The 21,899-nt window shown below is 32.9% G+C and overlaps 1 protein-coding gene across 2 annotated transcripts in view; it reads left to right on the plus strand.

Annotated features, from left to right (window-relative positions):
- Positions 1–21,899, plus strand: part of LOC134851603 (uncharacterized) — a 155,262-nt gene that overhangs the window by 37,758 nt on the left and 95,605 nt on the right. The window lies entirely within an intron of this gene.

A 21,899-nucleotide genomic window follows, 5' to 3' on the forward strand; every position in this document is an offset into this window, starting at 1 on the left:
AGACTGACTTTTTGCTTGGATTATTTTGGAGCGACTTCGTAAGGAGTACTAATTCGCCACGCGTAAATGATTTGCATTAGATTTTCATCATCAAAATATTAAGCGAGCAGCAGTTTATTCAGACTCGTACTCGTTTCGAATAACCCCTGCAGTCAGGTTAGTATAGTGTTTAGCGCACCGCGGTTGGTTTCACATAACTCGAGGGATCAAACTCTCAAGTGAGTTCACTTACTCTTTAAAAAATTTGTCCGAAGAAAAATACCACCCCAAGCATAAATATTCTTCCCTTTTTTTAAAAGTCGGGACAAGAGTTAAAACTTTTCACTGACCTAAACAAAAAGTAATGTTTTGCATCATAGCTCGAAGAATTGATAAAATTACCTCTTACTAAAACTTTTAATCTTTAAGCATTCTCTACGGAGATAGAGCTCAGTCTTTCAGTGTCTAAAACAATTCCTATTATTTTCGAACATGTTTTTTTTTACTGACGGCATGTCCTTCGTGTTAATGTTCAGCAATCAACAAATCTAATACCAACTGAAAAAATTAAATGACGTACGCTAAAACGGTAAAAAAAATTGAATCTTGAACATGTGTGTTTGAAATCTCTGATCAAAATCTACTTCAGACACTAAAGAACAATCGAAACGATCAAAAGTTTTTTTGAATCGATTCGATCTTTGAATAATTCGAAATAAACGATACTAATTCGATATGAAAAATCTGTTCATGCATTGGGAAACTCGCTTGTTATTTAAACGCTATGGCAATTCTATGCATGAAAGTAAAAATTCAAACTTCTATGCTGTGAACAGTGGCGGATCTAGGATTTGTCGAGGGGGGGATTTTAAAAAAAATCTAAAATTTCGTATGACCATTTTTGTAGATCGACCAAATTGATTTCGAGCTCTCCCAGAGCACTAAAAAGTCCCTGTTTTGGCCAAATTTACTGCGCCCAAGGCAAAATTTTGAAAAACAAGTCAAAAATAACGTTTTTAGGCCCTTTTTGGAAAACTTAAAACAGAAAAATTGCATTTTCTTGGGGCGCGCTCTCCCCTGATAAAAAATCCGCAGATTGCAAACAGAACAATTTATAATAAAAAATCCTAATAAAAAATCCCCAGTTTCCAAACAGAACAATTTACATCAATGTCAATGTCTGCAACTGAGTTTTAAACAACACATCCATCACGCACTTGAAACTTCATAATTAAATTGGATTTTACTTGTCTGTTTATGTAATTGATTTCAAAACTCAGCTACATATTATTTTTTTGTGAAATATTGTTAATGAAAGTAGGTTGTTGAATCGCAGCAGATATTTTATCCCAGCCGTACTCTAGTTTCCTAATTTTTTATTTGTTTCCTAACACAATATCGTAAAACACGGCTTTTATTTGTCTATATTTGCAAAATATTGCAATTAGTTGGTCATAAAGAACTATTTATTGTTTATTTGCTCAAAAAATTACTTCTGTTGAACAACCAAAAAGTCAATTTCATTTAGAACATTTGATTTTTAATAACCTAAATCTGAACTGATTTGCATTGATTACAATAACACTTTTGTTACAGAAGTTCTTGATCTTGATCGTTTTTACCAACAAACTTAGCGCAATTTTTCACTCAGTTTGGAACAAAGTTTTCTTTTGTTAATAGCTGAAGTGGTAAATGCAGATACCTTTTGACCTGTCGGCTGGAGTTTTATTTTTGTAAAAATTGAACACTGTTTACCTACTTTATAGAAATTGATCTTTCCTTTTGTTTGGAAATTTTTCAACTATGTTGTTACTCGCAGCAACGTTATTAAGGGCGTTATTATAAAGAACGAGAGTTTTTTTAGTAACCTAGAAATTTTTAAACCTTGATTGTTCGAAGAAAATGACTAATTGTGCCAGGATGATGAAATTTTTAAACATCATCAACAAAAGCTTTTGATTTTAAAATTTAATAGATACTTCACCTGTGATCATTTTTCGTAAAGTTACCCGGGGTATGCAAATTGCTAGCATCAAGTTAACTGCTGTTTGTGAAATGCTCAGTTCTGATTGGCTGAAAATTCCCACTTAGAGCCAAATCAGCATCCCCAAACCTGTACAGGGAGCACGATGTCAACTTGGTCCATTCGCTACTTTTACCAATTTGGGTTAATTAACGCACGATGGTTGCGTTCTCATAACACGCGTAAGCACCAAGTTAATGCGTTCCAAAATGAATTGACCCCAGCAGTTTAGTATTTTTAGAACATAACGAGATGTTAAACACATCATTTGTATTTTACATAGTGTGTGGGGGGATAAAAGGTAGGAAAAAAATTAAAGAAAAGTCTGCGTTTTGTTTACAATTATTTCGTCAACTATTCAACCAAAAAAACTTTTATTTGGCTTCAAAAGGCAGATGGAACATTCAGGGCTTTGCCATGCTGCTTCTCACATTTTTTTTAAAGCTATGGGGTTAAAAGATTGCCATTTTGGTCAATTTGGGACAAATAAAGCGCAATATATTTCGTGCTTTTAAAACATAAGAGAAGAAATAGTACGGCTTAGAAATCGTTGCAAATTGAACTGAGGCACGCTGTTTGATCTATTTAAATAATTTTCGGTTGAGTCGAACAAGTCAGGACTTTGCACTGATACGAGCAGTATCTGGGGCCTTTTGCAAATCATTTTCGCATCCTAATCTATAGAACAGCTTTCGCCTCCTTCTATTATGATGAAAGCTTACGCACGTAACATTCAAGCGTGGCTCACTTTCACGCACTCAAAGTCACTCCAGAGACTTAAGTGGGTTAGGCCAACTCAATTCATTTACAATGCTGATTTAAATTAATGACAAAAAAGAAAAAAATTTGAAAATTAAAACACGTTTTTCTCAAATTGGGTTAGTTTTAGACACTAGTTTATACCACGCATCTTATGCAGCTCAATAAATATTAAGAAAAAGTTAATTGTTTCAGTTTGTGTCATTGGTATTTGTATCCTAGATTTGGAGTTGCATTACAAACAGGGGAGGATCTAAAATTTTCTCGAGGGGAGCGAATTTAAAAAAAAACCTCGAAGACCATTTTAAAAATTTAAAAAAAAATTAATTATTTTGCGTCAATTTTTTGAGATCAAACCCTAGTTTTAGCGTAACTTTTGATCGAGTAAAAAACCGTAAACGATCGTTTTTAAGGGTAGTATTATTTGGGTCTGAATTTTGCAAAAAATTTACTTTATATTAACTTTGGTTAACTTTAAAAAAATTTTTTTTTGTCTGAAATCAACCCAACTATAGAGAAACGCGTTTTCTATTTCAAATTTTACTCAATTTAGGTGAATAAACTGAATCAACTTCGTATATTAATTGAAATAAATTAACCCATTTTTTTCTTGGTGTGATTTTGAAAGCACGATAATTTGTCACGATTAAATATAACGCACGTAGGTTTTTTTTATTATAGAGAGGCGGAAAAATTACTACAAGTATATTAACATTTAAGCATTTTTCAAACCCCCACAAAAGTAATAGGAATAATTTTAGATAAAGTATCTTTTTGAAATTGAACTTCACATGTATGCTCCGTTATCTTCTTTGAAAATCGGATCACTAATGGCTCAAGTCTGCTCTTTGTTTATTCGATTGTCAACCAAATAAAATCTAAAGATGATGAAAAAAATGGCAGGGGCGGATTAAAGGGGGACTGACTCACTCATCAACCAAAAAACTCTCCCTTTGGCTTTGTTTCATGAAATCTATTAATGCCCGAGAAACCGTAAAGCTTTTCTAAAAGCGCCTTTGGCGCCCATGTTGGTCCACACGCAATTTTTAGTCCATATTTTGCAGCGCACAAAACTATGTGGTGCAAAAAATTTCATCAATATAGGGTTTTTATAGTGTTCTCGGAGCGAGTCAAACATTTTTTTTTTGAATTTTGAAAATCTGACCCTTCCGAGAAATTTCTGGATGCGCACCTGTTCAGAAAAAATCTTTCAAAATTGATAGAAAGTAAAAACTATAGCTGTATGGAAAGCAAAACTAAAAAAGACCAGATTCGATGTTTTGACATTTTTTTCCCAAAAACCTTTTGAAATAAAGTTCAGAAATCTAAGAAAAATTTTGAAATATGTTTTATGCCATTCATAATCAAAAAGTTTAAAGAGCAATTTTCCTTCAAAATATACTTTTTTGTTGCTTCTATTGTATGAGAAATTTTTGAAAAAACAGGCCAAAACATGCGTTTTTAGGCACTTTTGAAATGTTGAGCAAAAACTGCATTTTTGCGGCGCGCGCTCCCCTCTCAATGTTATATTTTGGCGCACAAGGCCCCTTTAGAAAAATATGAACGTCAGCCAGCCAAAAATGGACGATAATGCAAAGGGGGCCCCAAATCCGCTAGTGATTACAAGCATTTTTTTATCAACCCGGGTGTAAAACTTGCTCGGATCTATAAAAAAACGCTTTACTTTTCAATAAATTTTTTCGAGTCCTCTTAAGTTAACTTTTTGATTTTTCCCGCATACAAGATTATTTCCACATAATTTGTGAACTTTGGAACCTGATCTAGACTACATTTTATGATTGGATAATTTAGATATTTTACCAATGTAAAGTATTTAATATTAACCAATCATGATCCATCTAACTAACAACCCACTTATTTGTAAGTGCTGAAGTTACTTGTAATTTCAGCACCAGAGAGATTTGAATTTAACTTAGAAATTAGTTGGACTCTCCCGAGCACTTCAGCAGCCGCAATAAACCAGTATACCCTAGATCTATTGAGCCTAGCAGAGACTAGTTAAACAACCTGAGACTAGATAGTATAAGAGTAAGATTAGGATCGGTATTAGACTAAGAAGTTGCACGAATCTATCCGGCCGAAAATAAGATAGCGTGACGAGCAGACGGTGTACCCTATCCGAAATTACTCTATGAGTTAACCATATGAGACCTTAATAGCTTAGAATTAACCAAAATAGATTAGAAATTAGACAAAAACATTTACAAAATGTTATACGACAATAATTTAATCGAAATGTCTCTACGACTCAATAGATCAGAGCCAATATTCCGAACCATAACAGAACTACCCGGAATTGGAAGAAGACCTCGAACCAGAGACGACATACGACAAAGTAGAAATTTGCCATATAGCTATATGATAGTTAGGCAAAAACCAGAACAAACTTTTATATTTAGAATACTACTAGCAATGAATTTAGATTTTCATTTGCAAACATAAAACCTTGAAGTTAATCTTCAAAATCATTTCAGGCGCTAAACAAAATTATTGATATACAATAGCGATTGATAAAAAGATCTAAGATCGTTTTCCTAAAACTCTGCAGTAATATACAAAACATGTTTGAAAAATATTTATTGAAAAATAAAAATAAAAATTAGTAGCATGACAATAAATGGTTAGTAATCATAAATCATCCTGTTGTTCCAGCTCCATCATCTAAAACATAACAGCAATCATAAACCCACTAATATCATCAAAACACTAAATCTTTCCTTTACACACATTTAAAATTTTATTAAAACTTAAATTCACTTAATTTTAAAACCAGATCATCAAGGCTTATCCTTGGATCTTAAATCATTTTCTACTTAATTAAATTTCAAATTTGATCATCAAGGCTTATCCTTGGATCAAACAGAACAACTTTGTTCTCCCCCACCCACTTAATTAGTGTCTAACGACCTCAAACGTCGATTCACAACCCAACCCTTTCTAAAGACCTAAGACTAATAGAAATTTTTAAACAAAACTAATCATTCAAATTAGGATAAACAGTGAAGAACTTCGGTTATTCATCCTTCACTTGACCCCCCTTCTTACCAGACCCAGGATAAATCTTAGACTTAGTAAGTTTAAAATAGTATCTAACGAACTACTCGCGTTCTAATTATACCTGAACCTTGTGGATCGATTTACTATTCTCCAACCCTCGAACACAATCACTACCCCTAAGTAAGATTAAGTAAGTTAACACCTTAACTTATACTAGCCACGAGAAAGTAAAAAATCATTCTTCGGAATCGATATACTTTTCTCTCCAACCCTGAACAAACAGACCCAGGTTAAGCTAACCAAAAAATCGTAAGAACTAACAGTTTAAGAAAATAGAAACCATTTAACAACCTTTTGCATCCGTCATCCTAAACCTTATGTCATTTAAAAACCTAGGAAATAAACAAACAATCGTTTTACACAATTGTGAAATAGATAACAAAAAATACGACCTTGTAATCACACCTCATACACAAACAGTTGGATACATTCGAACAAAACGACAAACACTAAAAAGAAAAATAATAACGAAACAAAGACAAATAACACGAAAAAGATTTTCAAAAAATCGAAACGCATTTTCAGAATCAGAAACCAACAGTTTAGACGAACTTTACAAACTAAAAGAATCAATAGATAAAAATTGCCCACTTCACGATCAATTATATTTTTCTGACTCAGAAACAACTTCAAATTCATCAAAAAGAGGAAAAAGAAGAATAAAAAAGCAGTATAAACACAAACCAGTACATTTATACAATTGGAATCAACCAATTCGACACATTAATAATTACATATTAACAGTCATCGAACGAAAAAATGAGCTCAACGCACACCCCAGGTGAAGAAAGTCCAGATGATGATGAAATCTTTCCTTTTATAGTAGATGCAACCACTGATAGAGGACAGCATATATTTTGCAAAAATTTACTATTAAATTTATTTGAACCCGGAATCAGTCCATGTAAAACAGAGTTCCCAGATGTAAAAATCAAAAGACAAATCATAGACCACTACTTAAAAGATATATGCAACATAACACAACAGTATGGAATCTACTCCATAGAATTCACCTCACCAAACCATAATAATAGAAAATATACAATTCAAACAGACGATCTTGATTTAGAATTTTCAAAAGTTTTTTCAGAATATATAAAAAGCATCCAATATCATAACTCACAAAGAGCAAACTCCATATTCACCAATGAAGTTTTCGCAATAATATATAGTTATATTTCGATATTAGAAAACGAAATCCCAATAACAAATGTCTCACCGACAGAAACATCTAAACATTTGAAAGTACGACATGAAATCACACTACTCTCTAGTTATTTAAACATCATTAAAGAAAATTTCACGAAAGACGACGTTTCACAACATACAAAACACGATCTACAAAAAATTTTGGCATGGTTCATAATAGATTATTTCACACACAATATTGATTTAATTGCACAAGCAAGAAAAAATTTTAGACCCCAAAACTCGAACGATGATACCGCTATCACAGAACAATCAGATTATGTTTGGGACCCCGAATGGTCTCATCCCGCATTTATAAGCTTCCCACAATCAATCTCAAGTCAAGCAATAAGTACGATATCTTACATAAGAGATTATGTAAAAGTAATACCATTAACCATTGATGCAACACCATTAAACTATAATACATTTTTGCCCGATACACAAAATAATAGTTTAAACTCTACAGTTATACACAATGAAAACCTCAATGGAACTAGGAATCGTACTCAACAAGATATCCAGACACCATCACACTTCATAAATGAAGAAATTGTACACACAACAACTACACAACAAAGTATTTCACCAATACGCCCAAATTTAACAACACCAAGAAATACAAATCCTTCACAAACACAGGTAACCTTACAATCAACCGTTAAACCTTCGGTTGCTCCTAAATATTCACATATGGATTACCAAACATACAGACCCATGACAATACCATCAAAAACACGCAAAACATTCACTAGAAATAACTTTACAGATCATAATTATAATTATACACATCCATCAAAAACATATAATCAACCACAAAGAAATTTTAACCAATATACAAGATCTCGAAATTGGGATAACCCAATGACCCAACCTAATTCAATAAATTTCCAAACAAATCCTCCACAGGATCACAGTGAAAATTACCCATTTTTTCAACAAAATAAAAATAAAAAACAGACATCTTATCAAATGGATTATTTATCCTCAGATGATGATTTCTTACAACCAGATATATTTGCACCAAATCCTCAAGAATATCGTAGACAAGGAATACAGAGAACACGTACAAATCATAGAAATTTTTCTCCACAACCAATAGATGCACAACATCAACAACCAATTCAACAACAAAATCTAATTAATACACAATCTTTTCAACCAATTCAACAACAAAATCCAATGACTGCACACTCGTATCAAGCATCACAAATGCAAAATGAAATACCACTCCCATATTATCTCCAACAACATGAAATAACAAGAAACCAACTTTCAAATTTTTCTCAAATGCCAAATGCAGCAGAATCATTACAAATGACAATGAATCCATACCTTATGGGTGGATCATCAATAACATCAAACAAACCTTTAATGGTTTTCACAGGAACAGACCCTGAATACTCTGTAGAAGATTATTTAAATGCAGTAACAGCAAACCTGATTTTAAATATTGGACCTGAACCAATTAATACGCCACTACATCAAAATTGGATACATCGACGCACAGCGTTAATACAAACAACCTTAGATGGCGCAGCCCAAAAATGGTTTTCAGTACTACCTCTAGAAATAAAATCAAACTGGAAAAGGTTTACACAGGAATTTTCAAAAATGTTTGACTCCGAAAGAAACAAACAACAACAAAGAGTTTTATGTAATGAAATTCGCAGATTACCAAACGAAACCATCAAGCAAATAGCAGTACGAATCGAAACACTAGTTCGAAAAGCGTATTCATTAAATACACACGACTATAAAAACACAAAGATGACAGAAATCTTAATGATGACCTTAACACCACAATTAAGGAAAATAGCAATAAAAAAGAGAGCATCCCATCCTTCTTCAATTCGAGAACCCGATTTAGATTTTCGAAAACTAGTAGACAAATTAGAACAAGCAGAAATCACGATGAAACTAGAAGAAACGGAAAATCTGAAATTACAATACGTTAACAGAATTGAAACGACTCCCACTAATATTAATAATATACAGGAATCAGAGACAGACCTCGTTGAAAAAATCACTGAAATACTCAATATTTACGAAAAGAACCCAAACTTTAAAGGCAAACCATCTTTCAAAAAATGGTGTAATTATTGCCGACGATACGGACATAGTATTTCCGAATGTAGACAAAAACAGCAAGACAATCAAAATAAACCTCAAAAAAATAAAGAACCAAATAAATCATTCCATCAATACATGAAAAAAGATCAAAACCTACCGAACAAAACAGTCTACAGCAACAACAGTTCAGGAAAACCACTCCCGAACAATACAAATTATACAAGAAATCAATCACCATATAACTCAAGTTATAGAGGAAGATCACCAGAACGAAGAAACACGCATAATTCATCACAAAATCACTACAATAGACCAAATAGTCGAAATAACTACTCCAGATCACATTCAAATACACAATGATTTGTTTCTAGATCTAATTCCCAATCAAGAAATAACTACTATCCAAACAACCAATCACGAAATTCATCATACAATAGGAATAGAAACTACTCCTATAATCGAAATAGAAGTTATTCAAACAACCGAAACCAGAATTACCCGAACAATCAATCAAGGAATAACTCATATAATAGATCGAACTATAACAGACCAAACAATAATTACCAAAACAGATCGCGAAATAATTCACAAAATCGACACTCAAGTTATAATAATCGTTATAGAAATTATTCCCAATCACCACACCGGAATAATAATAACTATAATAATTCTAATAATCGCCACAGAAGTAGTACACCTAAACATCAAAGACAAATCAATCAAGTACAATCTAACCCAGAAACAACATCAGACCCTCCAGGTATTGATGACACAGTAACTGATACGTTACAACTCAATCAAATAAACTGTACATCATCAGATTCAGAAAGTGATACTGAAAACACTCTTTCTATCAATATGATAAAAGTCGAAAATGACTATGAATCTGTCATATATGAACAACCCTTTTCATCACACATATATGAAAATCAATCAGAATTTCTTCAAAATTATTACACTACACCCATAAATTCCACACCAACGACGCAAGAAACAAATGAGATTAACACTACAAATCAAACCAATAAAAATACCAAAACAAAATGCTTAAATACAAACCACATTTATCAAAATATACAAAAAGAACAACCCAAAGAAAAAATTTGGACAATACCATTTCTCTTAGAAAGCCCAAGAAATAAAGAATTTCAACCACCAGACCTTGAAATAGATTTTTTAATTGATTCAGGAGCAGAATCAAACATAATAAACATCCCCACATGGAATGAAATAAAAACTTTACACCCAAAGCTAACACCTCTTGAAACCTCCAGTAAGTTAGCAACAGCACAAGGATCAACATTGATAAACTACGGAAAAATCCAATTATTTCTCCTTCCCACCAGAACAATGGAACAAAGCAAAATTTTAAATAAGCCATTTAAACAAATATTCCATATCACTGACATTAAATATAATATCATTGGAATACCATTTATTTCGAAGTATATACCAACAATTAACATACTAAATAGTAAAATATTAATCAAAGATAAATATACAAAAACAAAAGAAACATCCTTAACATTTTTTCAAAGATTAAATAAACAACCACCATTCTTTTCAAAATTCTACCCGATATTTAACCAACAAAGAAAACACCTAAAACCACTATCAGGAAATATCTATAATTTTTCAATCAAACAAGTTCACCAATATGATAAAGAACAAAACAAACAAAAATTTTATATGTCAGAATTTGAATTCAAACCTATTCACAAATTTTTCAAAATCACAATCTCATCCATAAAATATTTGAAAAATTCGAATTCCGATATCATTTCCTTACATGTCTATAACAACACACCTTACCAAGTAACATTACCTTTAGGACTTTTAGGATATTGTGAAACCAACGCTACAATATCACCAATACACGAAAAAGCCTATCGCGTAAATAACATACTCCAATTACTAGATATTTGCCAATCTACAATTCTTAATGAAGAATTATCTATAAATAATATAATAAGTAACGAAAACAGAAATACGGATTATTTCACAAAAACTCCATATTTCAAACCTACATTCAACATAAGTAACTACACAGAGGACCAACAAAAATTTTTAACAATGTTTAATTTCCAACATTCACAAATAACACAAGACGAATTCGAAAAATTAGCCAAACAGCTAATTGAATATTCATCAGTCTATGCAACATCAAAATTCGATGTTGGAAAAATCAGTTCATCACTACATCTCCCGTTAAAACCAGACGCAGTTTTCAAAAAACAGAGAGCAAGTAAAGTACCAATTCACTTACATGATAAAGTGAACAGATTACTCGATGTTTTAGAACAATACAACATTATATCACCAGTTAATAAAGAAGAACAACCAAAAGGGAACACATTCATCAACCCCGTTATCATTCTAGCTAAAGGAGAATCATTAAAAATCGTTCTCGATGCTAGATACCTCAATTCACTTATAGATGAATCAAAATGTAATTGGCCCATTGAACCAATACAAGTTATTTTAACAAAAATAAACGGCAAATACTTTACAACCGCCGATATGAATAGTGCATACAATCAAATGCCACTAGATGAACAATCACGACGTTTAACACAATTTGTTATCGGAAACCAACAATATGAATTCAACCGCTTATTCTATGGAATATCCATAGGACCAGCAGCATTTTCAGCTTTTATGAGCAAAATTTTTAGACCACTAATACTCAAGAAAAACGCAATCACCTATTTAGACGATGTTTTATGCAATCACAAACAAAAGACGAGATGTTCAATGTTTTAGAAAAATATCACCAAATACTTCAGAACGAAAATCTGAAGGCCGCCCCCGATAAATCACACTTCTTTTTGACAAGAGTTAAATTCTTAGGACATAATATAGAAAGAAAAACAATCACTCCATTGAAATCACGCATTGACGCTATTCAAAAACTTCAACCACCAACAAATAAAAAGAAAATCCAAGAATTTCTTGGTATGTTAAACTTTTTAAGTAAATATGTTTATAAAATGCAATTATATCTACGACCATTTTATAACATCCTTAGACAACAAAATAATTTTGAATGGAACACAGAACATCAAACACGATTTGAAGAAATAAAGAAACTTTTAACTGAACAAATTTCAAACACAATTCCAGATTCAAATCAACCATTTTATGCAATGTGCGATGCTTCGAACTTTGGCATCGGCGCAGCACTATTACAATCACATAATGGTACAAATAAAATGAACCTCATATCAGCAAATTCTCGATTATTCACTCAAGCAGAGCTACGACTCTCAACTCTAATGAGAGAATGTACAGCCATAATATATACACTGACAGAATATGAATTTCTGATACTTGGATCAAAACATCCAACAGTTCTATTCACAGACCATAAACCAATCATCTTTCTCTTTACACAAAAATCTAACCCAAACCACCGAGTTTACAGATTTCAACTAATTCTAATGAAATTTCCAAACTTACATATAGTTTGGACTGCAGGAAAAAATCTTGCATTACCAGACACCTTAAGTCGAAATACACCACCTGAATTACTTACACGAAAAACAACAGTTGAAATACCCAAAAACATAAAATTCTACCTTGCAGAAAACGAAACATCACCCCGATTGGAATGCAAATATGCAGTAAAAACTGATATTGAACAATCACAAATAAATAGTTTACAACATTTCCCACTTTATTTAGATTGTCAAAATAATCATTATGAAGTTGATTTACTTGGAACATCAACTTTCAAACCAATCCCATATTCTCAATGGATAAAAAATAACACCCAACAAAAACGAACAAAACAACATCCGCCTAAAAAAGACCATTTTCCACTAATTGAAAAAGAAGATTTAACTGATAAAATAAATTTATCAGGACCACAAACAAATGATTCAAAATACACAATAAATCAAGTTTTTGACCTTCACGACCCACTTGATACAATACCCTTATCTAAATTCGAAATTGAAAACATTTTTCTCCCTCCAACAAAAACAATTACAATTTCAACACTGAAACAATATCAAAATCTTGACCCGATAATTAGACAACTAAAATCATGGCACAAATATAAAACTAAACCTGTCAAGGCAGATTCAACCATTCTAGGAAACAAAACACTCCTCCGATACTTTCGCAAATTTAACAACACAACAATTAACGAAAATACAGACCTTTTAAAATATAACCTGAATGAATCTACAGTTCCCTGTCTCCCTTTAAGTATGATTCTTATAGCTTTTAATATTTCACATACACAAAATATTAAAGGACACTCTGGATCAGAAAAAACATATTCAAATTTTATACAAAATTTTTACTTCCCAAATGCACCAATTTGGATAAAAGTACTATGCAATGATTGTATAGTATGTCAACTAAATAAACCTTACCCAAATCAAAAACAAATAGCACAAAAACAAGATTTTAAAGGACAAAGTTTGTACTTTAATCATCGTATCTCATTTGATACCAAAGGACCAATTTCACCCTCATCCGAAGGAAACTCCTACATTATGGTAATTGTTGACGCATTTACACATTATGTAGCACTTAACCCAGTACCACATTGTAACGCTTATTACGCTTACACAACACTCTATGAACACTGGATAGCAAAATTCGGACTACCAGAAATTTTAGTTACAGACAACGGTACAGAATTCATAAATAATGAAATTATCACACTATGTCATTTATATAACATTAAACACAAACCACGTACATCTCATGCACCTTGGACAAACGGCTTAGTCGAAGGTATGAACCGTTCATTACAAGAATATCTTAGATGTATCATCAACGGAAATGATACAAAATATACCGAATGGTCAGCAGATGTAAAATTATTTCCCTTAGCATATAATTCACAAATTACGACAACTTTAGGAATGTCACCATACGAAATGGTTTTTAACCAAAAGCCACGCAAACCAATAATGTTTACAGCAAATTCTCATAAAAACGCACAAGGTTATTGTCAACCAAATAAAGATTCAATTTGTTATAACCTACCTTTACATACACACGATGAAGATCATTTTCATCACCCACAAATTCTTAAACTAGCCTCCGGTACACACACCGAATGGATTCTAAATAGAGATAAAAAACACAATGAAATTTATCAAAAAATAACAAAAAAGTTATTACAAAGACAAAACATTAATGAACAAATCAATTCACGTTTTACACCAGCCTCCGAATTAAAAATTGGAACATTTGTTTTAATACCTAATTTTAATACTCAAAAAGGAATTTCTAAAAAATTACAACCCCTTCGAAAAGGACCATACCAAATAATTGCAAAACCCACTGATGTCACATATAAAATTACCGACTCAAACAAAAAAGAAATCGTTCAACATCGAAACAACCTATTACCTTATTACCCAAAAGAATACGCACTCCGCGAATTAACTCAATTATATTCTTTCACAGGATTAAAAATCATTCAAAATGAACCACATCTGAAAAACACAGAACAAAATGATAACCCCACCGAAAATCAAAACACAAAACCAACCGCCACCAAAAACAATACACAAAACCATAAAGAATCCCCAAAACAAAGAAAAAATAGAAAAATGACCGAACAAATAATACCCCAAGAACAAATCGACAAATCAGAAAATAGAAAATCAACAAGACTCCGAAATCAACCACGTAAAAACTATAAAATATTCATCCCTCAATCTAAAATTTTAAAGAAAGTGGAATTTCAAAAGTAATTTTAACATTATACTCCACAATCTTGAAACCTCCGAAACATTTTTCATTTACATTTTTCAAAATAACATGCTGACAAGTACGTAATAATTCTAGTTCAAAATAGACCAATAGGATTCATCCAATCCGTCACTTTCTCTAACTCAAACTAAGACCAATTAGACGAATCATATAGAACTCCAGGCACATCTATAACTATAACTTTACGACCTCCAGGTCAAAAATAAGCAAACCACTCCAACTTGACAACTAAAATAAATATCACCATAATACCGTACCCCTCCCTTATCTAATAACCCAAAGATCAACAATATTTCCCCAACTCAGACCACGAATACCCCCAAAACAAATTTGTTAACTTAGCCTAAGGTAACAAAATGAACATTTTAATTAGCCTAAAGTATAAAAATCTCACCATACCCCGGATCATTTGACAAACAAAAATAAAGAAAAAGACGACCTCCCAATCACCATGAAAATTGCCCCCAACAATTTTTTACAAAACTCAACCCACTTGTCAAAAAACTAATAAATAATCCGACCACACTAGAAAATCGCCTCAAACAGCAAAAAATATTCGACCAAGAGATCATTTCTTAAATGCTCTTCTCTCAATCAGTTACTCAAATACTCATAAATTTTAAACATTTTTTTACAATACTTGAAACCTTTATAATATTTCTTTTTGATATACTTGAATCTTTTCTAATAACACTAATCATTTTTTGTAACATTTTTTAAATTTTCTACACTATACTCGAACTATTCCTCCAACTTTCCAAAACCCTTGATTATATCCACAGGTACGATTTATACAACTTGTCTAAATGATACGAACAATTTTCAGTAGAACCGATATTTTTTTATTGTTTGTAATTTTCATAACATTTTTATCATCCCTCATTTTGACAATATGTAAATGTATAATGAAAGCAATCTTCACATTTGCCCTAGCAACAATCCTTCTAATACTTTTTTTGGAAGAATATTATAATAAACATAAACCTTCCCACTAAAGTAACAATTCAAAAATCCATCAAAAATTGCTACCCAACAGTCGCAGAATCAGTCTTCACCGACATCATCCCAAGATAACCAAACACCACCTTCAATTACTCAAAATCCTCAAACATCTACACGAATTTCTTTTCAAGACAATCCATACACTTTTGAAGAACGACATGCTCGTTTATCAGAACCACTAGAACCAGTTCAACGACAAGCACCTCTAAGCGAACCAACATATAACCTATACCCAACACTACCACAAGAACTAAGTAGAATAAGAAATCCTAGTCAAAACCAAAATACAGTCGAAATAAATAGACAAATTATACATCCTCGACGAAACAGAAATTTTCAAACTCCCCGAGTTCATTTTGATATACCTCAATCCCCATCACAAAACACTCCAGAAAACCCCATTGGTATATCACCAGAAACCCCTACGCTTCTTTCACAACGTAGCACCTCAAGCCTACCATCAGATTACTTAGGTTCAACACCAACATCTGAACAAATACGTGAAAATCCCTTTAACCCCCCAAACCAGGCATCACGACTACCATATTGGACAACACATTCATTTACACAAGGTGAATTAAATTTAGTCAATAATCCAATAGATATTTCTACGGATACAACAACATCCTCATCACTACCAGAAACATTATCACTACCATCAACACCATCAATAAGCCAGATTTCACCACCACCTTTTAACTTAAATTTTCCAAATAATCTCGACGCCAGATATCGAGAACAATCATCAATAAATATTCCTTTAAGACTAGATTGGAATACATTTACAGCACCTCCACCATTATTTGGACAACATCAAGAAAGTAACCGCCTTCATAACTGGGCACTTAATAGATTACAATATCGCCAAGATATTCACAACGATATCCGTGATCACAATATTCAAATACTCCAACAAAACAGTTTACAATTAAAGTTTGAAATCACAGTTAAGTTAAATAATATTACCCAACATCCCTACCCATTAAATCCACCAAACATAACAGCTCAATCACTACCACCACCATTTATAACCACTGAAGTAATATATAAATACGACAGATATACCAAAAACACAATTGGTTACATTACATTTTATAATCCATACTCAGGATTATCATACACATGTATATTCTAAAATTATTAATTTTTCTCCAACTCCTTTTTCTAGTAATCTCAAATCAAAACATAAACCCTTCCCCTCGTACAGGACCACAAGATTTATTAGTAACAAATTACGATTGTGAAGAAAATGAACAAAAAACACTACACAAATATGCAATAAATCAAGTATCACAATGTGAAACAGAACCACAAGCTATAGAAACCACAAATGTAATAGCAACACTCTATTCAAAAGCCCGAGCAACAACAGTTACAGGTTATAAATTCACAGCAACATTTTCCGAAAAGAAAGTACATTGTTCACAAGTCTCGAACGGAAACAAAAACCGACTTGACCATGAATCATTCTATCAGAGTAATATAGAACGTCTTTTACATCTCAATCCCGACGATTGTAAAAATGAATTACTTAGACTAAACATCACACAAAATAAAAACTCCGCAAGAAAGTTAGTTAACTTTCAAGTTTTTTCAGACTCTGTACATCAATCACAACTTGAAAGACACCAAGGACATATAAAACTAGACGAAAAATACCCATACAACGGCGCACACGGACGATTAACCTATGACCTACACGATAAACATTGGATACCACACATTGGTATAAATGACCCATCAAACTGCAAAGCAGACACAAAAAATAAAGGATACCAAGAAGTAATGTTTTTCGATTGGAAAATACAACTCGAAAAAATACAACTAACACGAGATTTATCAGATAATACAATGATCTATCAAGGAATCCGATTACCTTGTAAAAATGATCAAGGTTATTGCGACCCTACAACGAGAACACAAGCAACAATTGTTTGGTTCCCCGAAGATACATGTACAACATTTCAAGTAGCAAAAATACACGCTCGTATGATAAAATTTCACGAAAAATATTTTATACAATCAATTCCATATGAACAAGTCCATCCATCACGAAAACTAAGTTCTAATTTTAGAAACATAGACAATATAGAAAATAAATTGACACGTTTTCAAATATATCAAGATACAGAACTTGCATGTAAATACAGGAATCCACTTCACAGAACACAATACTCTGAAATATTAGTTGAATACGAAAAAGGATTCGACATGACCACTGGAAAAGTAAAAATCGACCCATATGCCACAGGTCATCCTCCAAACGAAGGAACATCCTATATACCAGTTAATTTTGAAAAAAGCAACGTACAACCTGGTGGACATCTAAAACCCCATGACACCAGAAGCACACGCTTACAAGAATAAAGATACACTTTCATGAAGAACCTATTTCTGGGATACCGCAGTCCCATGTGGATCAGAAAACAGCCACAATGTAGTACAACTAAACCCTGATGAAAATAAATATTATCTTCTCACTCCATATCCCACATTAATGCAATCACTCAAAAAATTTTCACCAGAAAGCATTCGCGCTATTGCTCGAAACCCAAATATAGACTTACAATCAATAGGAATCTATTCAAAATCAGATATTCAACATCACATTAGAACACAACAATTCCAAGAATTATTAACACAAATGGACACTATACAAAGACAATCAATAGACCAAAATTTACGCAAACTTGCAGAAACCGCAGGATTTGCCGATATCTACACGCAAGACTATAGCGGATATTTTAAAGACATTAAAGATTATATATATCTAAACGGTGAAAAATACCGTCCCCAAGATATATCACCAATTAACATTTTTAGCTTTGTTACACTCAAAAATGAGATCCTCGATTTTCTAGGATGGCCCTACTACATCTTAGAAAAATTGACTATTTTATACGCAATGTTTAACTTTATTGGATTTTTTTTCTCACTTTTAAAAGGAATCTACAACACATGTGCTATACACACACAAGTAAACAGACAAGCAAGCGTAGCACGCATACTCTTTGCAGGATTTTTTGGAATCTTTTCTACATCTATAAACAAAATTCTTTTAGACGCACAAATAAAAGAATATAACACAAAAATAGCAACACGACAAAATACATACGACGAAGAACATAACAATGTAGACATAACGCCAACGGCACCACAATTACCACCCCTACCAAATAACCATCCACTATCCCTAGTCCCACGAAATTTTCGAAATTTAGCCATCACACATAATCCAAATTTTCGACTCACCACATCACAAAGTCCCATCCAACATATAATGACACACCAGTCACAAGATCAAAATACTTATGAACAAATTATTGAACAACCCCATACCACCGCTTTTCAGTCTCAAAATAATCATTTTTTTAGCCCACGATGAGCCGCCAACTTGGATCACTACACCGATCAAATTCCCACCCAACCAATCTTACCTCTCCAATCCCAATAATACCACTTTTTGCTTTTCCGCCACCCGATTTTCCATCTAGTAATGTAACATCAGGCATGAATTCCGACACTAATTCACACATCTCAGTTTTATATTCCATCTCACAACTCAATAACCCGAATATTGAAACCCCCGATGAATTTGCCGACTCAGAACCATCCCCATCCAATAATTTTCATAACTCTTCTAATTTTTCTCAACCCCCTTTTCAACCCATATTATCCAATAACCCTGACCCAATCACTCCCACACCCTCTTATGCTTCCCAAGTTACCCCAACCTACTCCTCATACCATTCTGACCAATCATCTCATTCTCCAGACACCCCCCGAATCTCCCCAGAGCTAGATAATTTTATTACCCTTCAACAACAACCCTACCACCTCCATACCCCAACAATAAACCAAATCTCCTCCACAATAAATTCATCCAACCCCCTACCCCTACACCCTCTTCAAATTATACTGAATCATTAGCACCATCATCCACATCAACTGAATCTTCACTCAACACTAATAGAGCTTACCGCACTTTTAAAAGAAAGTTCCCCAACCATCCTTTCCCAGCAAAACCAGGAACAGCCCGTGAATACATCAACCACCCCAAGCATACTAACACAAAAGAATTTTTAGCCATCACCTTACCATCATTCCCACAATACACCTTAAACACCCCCCACGACACTAACGAAACACGCAACTTTGTAGATGAATACGTTTTAATGCCCACTCTCTCTTGGACCTCATATTATCATTTTACTAACCCTCTTTGCTTACCTTTATCTAACACTCACATCGATATAGAGCGAAATACGGACATGCTATATCGACTCACTACACCACTAACCGCTAGACAATTTACTTACGTTGGATATAAAAAATCACTAAAAACACACTGCACCTAGAGCTAACGAATATACACTCGAATACTATGATCACAACATCATCAGAGCTAACCAAGATCAATTCTTAGACGACGATCGCTTCGCTAATCCACAAATTACCGAGAAATTTTTCATCAAGACACCATATATATTTACACTAAACATCTTCGACCGAAAGTTTGATCACATTATTTCAGAAGCACTAACAGACACACAAGCATACGAAAGTTTTAAAGAACGCTTCCAAATATTTTCACTAACCTTTCATTTCCTTGCACCACACGAAAGAGATTTACACTGCTCACACGATATTATGTTGCGCACTAAACAAACCCACACATATAGTTATTATCGCTTCATCCAAAATCACTTTGACCTACACACACCCTCTAGACAACCACACCATCGCTTTCAATTCATTAATTCCAAATACACTTCACCATTTTTCCTAAATTTCACATATTGCATTAAAGATACTAACCTTCATGGTATTCTTCGCAATTATGATCCCATAACTTTGATTTTTCCCGCATACAAGATTATTTCCACATAATTTGTGAACTTTGGAACCTGATCTAGACTACATTTTATGATTGGATAATTTAGATATTTTACCAATGTAAAGTATTTAATATTAACCAATCATGATCCATCTAACTAACAACCCACTTATTTGTAAGTGCTGAAGTTACTTGTATTTTCAGCACCAGAGAGATTTGAATTTAACTTAGAAATTAGTTGGACTCTCCCGAGCACTTCAGCAGCCGCAATAAACCAGTATACCCTAGATCTATTGAGCCTAGCAGAGACTAGTTAAACAACCTGAGACTAGATAGTATAAGAGTAAGATTAGGATCGGTATTAGACTAAGAAGTTGCACGAATCTATCCGGCCGAAAATAAGATAGCGTGACGAGCAGACGGTGTACCCTATCCGAAATTACTCTATGAGTTAACCATATGAAACCTTAATAGCTTAGAATTAACCAAAATAGATTAGAAATTAGACAAAAACATTTACAAAATGTTATACGACAATAATTTAATCGAAATGTCTCTACGACTCAATAGATCAGAGCCAATGTTCCGAACCATAACAGAACTACCCGGAATTGGAAGAAGACCTCGAACCAGAGACGACATACGACAAAGTAGAAATTTGCCATATAGCTATATGATAGTTAGGCAAAAACCAGAACAAACTTTTATATTTAGAATACTACTAGCAATGAATTTAGATTTTCATTTGCAAACATAAAACCTTGAAGTTAATCTTCAAAATCATTTCAGGCGCTAAACAAAATTATTAATATACAATAACGATTGATAAAAAGATCTAAGATCGTTTTCCTAAAACTCTGCAGTAATATACAAAACATGTTTGAAAAATATTTATTGAAAAATAAAAATAAAAATTAGTAGCATGACAATAAATGGTTAGTAATCATAAATCATCCTGTTGTTCCAGCTCCATCATCTAAAACATAACAGCAATCATAAACCCACTAATATCATCAAAACACTAAATCTTTCCTTTACACACATTTAAAATTTTATTAAAACTTAAATTCACTTAATTTTAAAACCAGATCATCAAGGCTTATCCTTGGATCTTAAATCATTTTCTACTTAATTAAATTTCAAATTTGATCATCAAGGCTTATCCTTGGATCAAACAGAACAACTTTGTTCTCCCCCACCCACTTAATTAGTGTCTAACGA

Source organism: Symsagittifera roscoffensis, chromosome 7 (genome assembly GCF_963678635.1).
Source record: "Symsagittifera roscoffensis chromosome 7, txSymRosc1.1, whole genome shotgun sequence".
Classification (NCBI taxonomy): Eukaryota; Metazoa; Xenacoelomorpha; order Acoela; family Convolutidae; genus Symsagittifera; species Symsagittifera roscoffensis.